At 41.4% G+C, this 8739-nt stretch overlaps 1 long non-coding RNA gene across 1 annotated transcript in view; it reads left to right on the top strand.

Moving 5' to 3' along the window:
- Nucleotides 1-5313, top strand: part of LOC116704072 (uncharacterized) — an 11696-nt gene extending 6383 nt beyond the window's left edge. The window contains exon 3 of the long non-coding RNA XR_004335578.1: nt 5206-5313. This is a non-coding gene — a long non-coding RNA (uncharacterized LOC116704072). The remainder of the gene's footprint in view (nt 1-5205) is intronic.
- The last annotated feature ends 3426 nt before the right edge of the window (nt 5314-8739 follow it).

Below are 8739 nucleotides of genomic sequence, written 5' to 3' on the forward strand. Positions count from 1 at the left end.
TCCTCCTATCGCTTCCTGCAGGTGGTTCTGGCTCTGGATCTGTGGTTGGAGTCACCCGCTGCCTCCATGTTCCTGCTCAACACACTCTGCTACAATTCTCCATGTCTCTCTCTCTCTCTCTCTCTCTCTCTCTCTTTCTCTCTGTCTCTTTATCTCACCCCCAACCGGTCGAGGCAGATGACCGCCCACCCTGAGCCGTGGTTCTGCTCCAGGTTTCTGCCTCTAGTGCCTGCTCTTGGTGGGAACTGTTGGGTTTCTGTAAATAACATCTCTAGACCTGCTCTTTTCTGGAAAGCGTAAAGAGATAACTGTTGTTGTGATTTAGCGCCATATAAATAAATTGAATTGAAAGGAATTAATTCATGTATATGGAGCATTAATTTAATATTATTTGAAGTTTATAAACCGGGATGGTTCTCCTAGCCTCTCATTACTTGCTAAATTCATAATGAGTCACATCTTACCCTAGACAGATTTATTATACACTGAGATGCCTCTTTCACCATTTTTCCAATACACAAGTGTAACACTGTGATTGTTACAAGATAAGATGATACTTTATTCATCCCACAGCGGGTAAATTCCTTTGTTACAGTAGCATTCTCAACAATAACAGCAAACAAACAAACAAACAAACAAGTAAACACAAGAAAAACAGGCAAACAGTAGACAACGAGAAGAAGGTAGACTGAAGTAAAGTGGCGTCAAATAAAGGTTTTGTAAATTAAAGTGCGGTTGCCATAGCACAAAAAAAAATATGTATATATATCATGTTCCTAGGCTACTACAACTACTCAAAGCGCTTTCGCATAGTACGGGAACCATTCACACTCCTCAGATGAACACTCACAAACAGCCAGGGATCAAACTACCAACCATCCGATTGGCAGGCAACCGCTCCACCACTGAGCCACAGCCGCCCTTACATGGGTCCTCCACATCATCTCTCTAGTGAAGAAGGCCTGTCAGCGTCTCTACCATCCCAGACGCCTGAGAGACATTAGGCCCCCCATCAGGGGTGCTCAGGAACTTTTACACCTGCACCATAGAGAGCATCCTGTCTTCATTCTGTCATCACCACCTGGGTGGGCAGTAGCCCCAAAAAACTGTACTAGCCCATTAGGAGGGTGGTCCGCTCGGCTGAGTGGATCATTAAAACCAATCACCCCAACATGCAGGACATTTGAATCAGGTGCTGACAAGCCCCGATGACCACACTGATTCTCAGGGAGCCCAGTCACCCCAGCAACGCACGGTTCTCTGCAATCAGGGAGGCGGTATGGCTGCCTGGGAACAAACTCAGAGAGGATGATGAGGAGCTTCCTCCCTCAGCCTGTCATTCCGACTGCTAATTTCTGTGTAATGACCACAAATCCGTTTTAAATTCCAAGACGTTTGATCTAATTTGGAAGGTATTACGCTGATCGTAGCCCATAATACTGTGAAAACATCAACATACATAACCCCATTATTATCATGTTATTACAATATTACTATAACTATATTACCACTACCCAGATATCAATATGGTTATCATCAAACTCATTCCTGGTTATCACTTTGGTAATTGCATGTTATTACATCTGTTACCTTCCTATCACCTTATTACCAATATTAAATGATATTACTGTGATGTATTACCAGTGTTACAGTGTTCCAGTTACAAGTTACTTCTTCCAAAGTAACTAATGCGTTACTTTCAAGTAACTTTTGGTATTCATTTCCCCTCAGCAGGCCACAACTGGGTAAAATTAAATAATGCTTGTTAAGGGCTAAAGCAAAAATACATAACAAATATGTACACTCTTTGTAGTGCAAATAATGTAAGTGACTCAGGACACCTTTCCACGGGTAGCCCCCCCCCCACACACTCTGAATCACTCCATTAGTACATGTATAGGTACTGAGCATGTGTGTGTAATTCAGGTATGTGTGTAATAACAACAGAGTGTAAATTGTAATTTCCCCTTGTGAGACTAATAAAGGATACATTATTATTATTATTGTTATTAACATTAGTTTGGTAGGGAATGGTCTCACATTGACAGACCTTACTCTACAACGCTGTAGAGTAAGGTCTGGCTCCCCGCCCTCCCCCCCACACACACATACATTGGGCCTTTTGAGGGGGCACACATGAAGCTGAGGGTACTCCTCCCTCTAAAGGAGGTTTCAGGTGGTTGATTATTTGCACATAGAAACGATTTGAAAAGTCGGGAAAGAAAGCAGAAGTTGCACAAAGTTCTGAAACTGATGAACCTCACAGCCAGGGGTGTGTTACGCAGTTTTGATGTGAGCGGACGATGAGAGAAAACATCGGCTGCACAGATTTTGGTAAAACATTTAGTCTAGAAAGTATGTATTATCAAGTGTTTTTTCTTAACCCTTGTGTTGTCTTCTTGTCATCAATGAAAAAAAACACTGTCGCTTTCTCAGACTTTTTTAGACTTTTTCAATGTTGTGGGTGCTTTTTTTTCTTGATGTTTATGAGTTTTTTGATATTTTTAATGTTGACATTTTCAGCTTATTTCGACGGCCCATTTTTTTGTGACGAAAAACAAATAAATAACTGAAATTGGGTCAATTTGACCCAAGGACAACATGAGGGTTAAGAGTTAAAGATTTAAGCAGGTTTTTGTAGTATATGTGGAATGGTTTTTTCTGGTCTTTTTTCAATGGAGTGTAAATGTGACTGCAACGTTAGCATGATCCATTGTCAGAATAAGAGACCATAACGAGACAGGTGCAATACATCTGCAACATTTCTTTAATAACACTGCATTTCTTGAAAGGTGCTTAATACAATATCATTAATGTGTTGTGTTATTATGCACCGGCACATCTGTGTGCTACAGCATGTATGTGTCTATCTACACCTGGTGGAAGAAGTAGAGCAGAATGCCGCTGCATGTGTGTGGTGTCTGTGCATGCTCATGTATTAATAACCCAGCTTACTCTGCTCATCAGTGGCTGTGTGGTGTTTGCCGCTGCAAAGAAAATGTTCCACATGATTTATCTTCAGTCAGTAATGTGGCCCATTTTTATGCAAGCAAAATCCATCCTTATCTCTCTGCAGCTCTTTTTCTCTGTGCTTTGCTTTTGATTCCTTTTTTCTTCCTCGTGGCAAGCACAGCAGCAGCATTTCCTTTTCCTCTGTGTCACCTCCCTCCCTCCCTCCCTCCCTCCCTCCATCTCCTGCTGCTTCCATCCTCGCTCCCTTCTCCGCTGTGTGTTTGCAGATGAAATGGGCAGCCTGCCAGCATTTCATATTTCTTGGCAGCAAAGAGGCGGGCCAACTTCCTGGGGATGGGGAGCGGGGGGAGTTGGGGCTTGCAAAAGGTTACATTTGCACAATGTGTCTGTAAAAAAATAATAAAAAACAGCAAAGAAGAGGTAGGGAGGGAGGGAGGGAGGGAAAGAAAAAAGAAAGAAAGAGACGAAAATCTGGGCTGGATCAGCTAAACGACTCTACCGTTCTGGGGTAATGGAAAAAGCCCTCGGGGGTGGGGGGGTGGGGGGGGGGAATATTTAGTATGCAGGAGTATCGAGTTGCATGCAGTCATAACAATGATGTCTGTCCCTCTCTGTTTCTCTTTTTGTCTACCTTCTCTGGAATGTTCCCTCGCCTCCAACACACACACACACACACACACACACACACACACACCTCGAATCATAGCAGTTTGGTTTGACAGGTCTATGTCTGCGTTCCGGTCTGCTACTGCCGCTGATTACAAACCAATAAATATCCACCACAGAACAACTGTGTGCTCTGTCCTGCTGTTCTGGCAGCTCTGATTGAATGTGGATAAATAGCGTGAGACAGAGGCAAAGTTGTGGAAAGACTGAAGGGAAGAAGATTCAGTAGTTTACCTCGACACTTCACTCCGCAATCCACACCCGTCTCTATGGAGAAAGCTAAAGAAGAGAGGCTCTACAATAAACATACAGTTGTAGTGAGGGTATCTTTAATAATGCCTCTGACATGTATTCATAAATACAAATAGCTTTATATGACAATTGGTAACACTCGCAATAACAAAAGTGCATTTTGGCTCTAACCGCCATTTTGAAAGTATTTCATGGTCAAAGTCTCAACATGTGCCAACGTAGTTTAAAAAATTGAATTGAATTGAATTGAATTGAATTAAACTGAAATTGAATTAAATTGAATTGAATTGAATAGTTTAAACCTGGAAAAAAAGCAAATGAGCAGGTCGAGGAGATAACAAAAGAGGTGAATAAAGATTCAATTTCAATTCAATTTTATTTACAGTATCAAAACATAACAATAGTTATCTATAAGACACCAACAATTACAATAATTCCCCAAAAACCCTGACTCTGGGCGGGCATCTTCAGGTGCCGGTTGGGGGTGTGATGAACAGTGGCAATGATATAAAAATAAAGATAATGAAACTATGACTAGAAATAATAGTCGTAGCAGTTCAGGGCGTAGTAAGGCATGGTCTGGGTGGCGCAGTGGTGAGGTGCAAAAGTCTTCCTTCACGGCTAGATTATCTAGAGCCTGACAACAAAGCCCAGCAGTTACACAGAAATCTAGTTTTCTCTAGATCACTTGAAAAACGTGTCCATGAAATGCTTATTCCTAACTTAGGGAGCTTATTCCTTATGTTGTTTTTTCATCGCCCAGAGGCTTTCTTTGGATTGGGGTGGCGCTTAAATCATGGTAGCAGCTGTCGCCGTGGCCCTGGTCTGCTCTACAGTGCCCTGCTACACCCTGCAACGCCCTGCAGTGCCCTGCTACGGCATGAACTACTACAACTATTTCTAGTCAGAGTTCTATTGTCTCTGTTTGTGACTATGAATAACCCAACCGGCCCCGTCAGACACCGCCTACCAAGAGCCTGGGTCTGTCCCAGGTTGCTTCCTAAAAGGGAGTTTTCCTCACCACCTGAGGTTTCTCCCTAATAGGACGTTTTTACTCGCTACTAAATGCTGGCTCTTGGGGAATTACTGGAATTGTCTGTGTTTTTAAATTATAGTGTTGTCTAGACATACTCTATCTGGAAAGTATCTTAAGATAACTCTTGTCATTAATTAATACTTTGAATACAATGGAATTGAATAACGTGGAAAGGTTAACAATAACGTAATCTATTTATTTTAATAAAGTGTGTGTTTTCTGGTGGTATATAATGATTGTTTGAAACAATAGATTGTTCTATATCTATGGTATAAAAGGTCATACAGTTCATCAGCTGGGACAGGGGGCGTGGCTAAAGCATGGGGGCGGGCCAAACCATGAACAATGAAAACAGAACTCTCTGTTGAGTTCAATGATACCTCACACAATAGCGTCCAAGAAATGGGTCATGAGTTTTGAAAAGGGGCGTGGCTCACGTACAGGGGGCGGGCCAAACCATCACCATTGAATAAGGAACTCTCTGCTGAGTTCAATGATAAGTTATTAAAAAACGTGCTTGGTTACAGCACGTTATTGTTATCATGTAAATTGGATGATGTTTATCATATATGTTGCCAGGGGGGTGCTATGACCAAAAAGTCAATTTTGGTTTAAAATTAGACAATGTACTCTAAAGTTACAACAACTTCTTTATTCATTGACAAACACTCAAAATGGCCGCCACGCCCACACCGTTGGACGAAAAGTTTTGATAAATTTTCGTCTTTAAGGTCTTTCGATGAGACAGAACAAATTTGAATTTGATCTGATGAAATCTCTTGGAGGGGATCGTTAAAGTGTAGCACCTCGACTTTTAGGCCTACTTCCTGTTGCCACTAGGGGGCGCTATGACTTTGAGTCAATTTTGGTCTTCAAAGAATTTAACTTGAGTGGGTTTCAAGTCATATTAAAATCATTTACAAACTGTAAAACTTCTCATCCTTGTCCTGAAACACATGCCCTAGATTATGTTTGTTTGAGGCATTGTTGCCATGAAACCAGTTAACGTTATGCTCCATGTAATATTTGTGGTAGTCAGTTATTTGGTAATGACGCTAATGAATGGCAACGTTATGAACTAATGCAAGCTAATGCTTGCGTTCAGATTATAAGGTGTGTGTGTGTGTAAGTGTGTGTGTGTGTGTGTGTGTGTAGGCTCCACTGTTTGTTAGTCATTGTCAGACAATATGTTTGATTACTAAAATCTCTCTCTCTCTCTCTCTGCCAATATCAGCCAGGATTCAAGAAAAAAAGTCGAACTTTTGCCAATATTGTTTTTTTTTTTATATGTTCAACTTTTTAAATATTTATTACATATCTGTTTTGTAATTGCTTTTTATTAAGTGTGTGTTGCCAATATTGTAGGTTTTTTATTGTGTTCAAATGTTTGAAGGAATTAATGTTGAAGTATATATAGTACAGGCCAAAGGTTTGGACACACCTTCTCATTGCAATGCATTTCCTTTATTTTCATGACTATTTACATTGTAGATTATCACTGAATGCATCACAACTATGAATGAACACATGTGGAATTATGTACTTAATAAAAAAGTGTGAAATAACTGAAAACATGTCTAATATATTTCAGTTTCTTCAAAGTAGCCACCCTTTGCTTTTTTGACAGTGCTGCAAACCCTCAGTGTTCTCTCTATGAGCTTCATGAGGTAGTCACCTGAAATGGTTTTCCCTTCCCAGGTGGGCCTTGTCAGGGTTAATTAGTGGAATTTCTTGCCTTATTAATGGAGTTGGGACCATCAGTTGTGCTGTGCAGAAGTCAGGTTGACACACAGCCGACAGCCTATTGGACAACTGGTAGAATTCATATTATGGCAAGAACCAATCAGTTAAGTAAAGAAAAACGAGTGGCCATCATTATTTTAAGAAATGAAGGTCAGTCGGTCCGGAAAATTGCAAAAACTTTGAATGTGTCCCCAAGAGCAGTCGCAAAAACCATCAAGCGCTACAACGAAAACTGGCTCACATGAGGACCGCCCCAGGAAAGGAAGACCAAGAGTCCCCTCTGCTGCTGAGGATAAGTTCATCTGAGTCACCAGCCTCAGAAATCACAAGTTATCAGCAGCTCAGATTAGAGACCAGATGAAAACCACACAGAGTTCTAGCAGCAGACACATCTCTAGAACAACTGTTAAGAGGAGACTGAATCAGGCCTTCATGGTCAAATAGCAGCTAGGAAACCACGGCTAAGGAGAGGCAACAAGCAGAAGAGATTTGTTTGGGCCAAGAAACACAAGGAATGAACATTACACCATTGAAATCTGTACTTTGTTCTAATGAGTCTAAGTTTGAGATCTTTGGTTCCATTTGCTGTGTATTTGTGAGATGGAGAAAAAGTGACCGGATGGATTCTACATGCCTGGTTCCCACTGTGAAGCATGGAGGAGGAGGTGTGATGGTGTGGGGGTGCTTTGCTGGTGACACCGTTAGGGATTTATTCCAAATTAAAGGGATACTGAACCAGCATGGCTACCACAGCATCCTGCAGCGGCATGTCATCCCATCCGGTTTGCGTTTAGTTGGACCATCATTTATTTTTCAACAGGAAAATGACCCCAAACACACCTCCAGGCTGTGTAAGGGCTATTTGACCAAGAAGGAGAGTGATGGAGTGCTGTGCCTCCACAGTCACCGGACCTGAACCCAATAGAGATAGTTTGGGGTGAGCTGGACCGCAGAGTGAAGGCAAAAGGGCCGACAAGTGCTGATCAATCTGGGAACTCCTTTAAGACTGTTGGGAAACCATTTCAGGTGCATACCTCTTGAAGCTCATCAAGAGAATGCCAAGAGTGAGCAAAGCAGTAATCAGAGCAAAGCGTGGCTACTTTGGAGAAACTAGAATATAGGTGATGTTTTCAGTTATTTCCCACTTTTTTGTTAAGTACATAATTCCAGTTCATTCATGGTTTTGATGCCGTCAGTGATAATCAACAATGTAAACAGTCATGAAAATAAAGGAAACGCATTGAATGAGAAGGTGTGTCCAAACATTTGGCCTATATATACATTTTTGTTTTTTTACACTGTGGCATCGACTTTGGTTTTGAGTATTGTGTACTTTTGATGGCATTGGTAGAGAAAACTACAAAGCAGACATGATGATCCTTTTTAAGGATCAAGCAAGTTCAAAGACTGTTGAAGTTGATTTCCATGATGTAGCTTTTTAGTCACATAGGTGTGTGTCTGATGGGATGGCACTGGCAATTAGTTGGTCCACAACTTTAGTCCAGGCTAAATGTAACTACTGGATGGTTTGCCATGTCATTCTAAGAAGACATGCATGGTGCCCAGAGGATAGATCCTACTGATTCTGTGACTTTTCCATCAGCAGACCATGAAGTTTAAATTTTTTCGGTTCAGATTGAAATGTCCCATCACAATACATAGTATTCACAATTTCAAGCATGTATGGTAAGCTTGGGTTTTCTTTCATTTGGACTATGTTTCGGTTTCGTTTCACAGTGTCTTCCGTATTTTCATAACGTGTTTTTTTTTCACAATTAGTGTTGCACTTTCTATTTTACTGAATGCATGTAGGTCTTACACCTTTTGTCCCTCATTACTGCATAGTGAGAAGACTCATCAAAATGAAAAATTAGCTATGAAACGCTGTTTTTCAACAATGCCTTCGAAATAACAGCCTGCGCTGCTTCAATGATTCCTCCCCTGCCACACACACACACACACACACACACACACACACACACACACTAAAACACCCTCCCCTCTGTCTCCTCCGCACCCTCTCCTCTTTGCTGTGCTGCTTCTATAATTCAAACTCTGTCATGCTCGTT

This window comes from Etheostoma spectabile, chromosome 16, assembly GCF_008692095.1.
Source record: "Etheostoma spectabile isolate EspeVRDwgs_2016 chromosome 16, UIUC_Espe_1.0, whole genome shotgun sequence".
In the NCBI taxonomy this organism is placed as follows: Eukaryota; Metazoa; Chordata; class Actinopteri; order Perciformes; family Percidae; genus Etheostoma; species Etheostoma spectabile.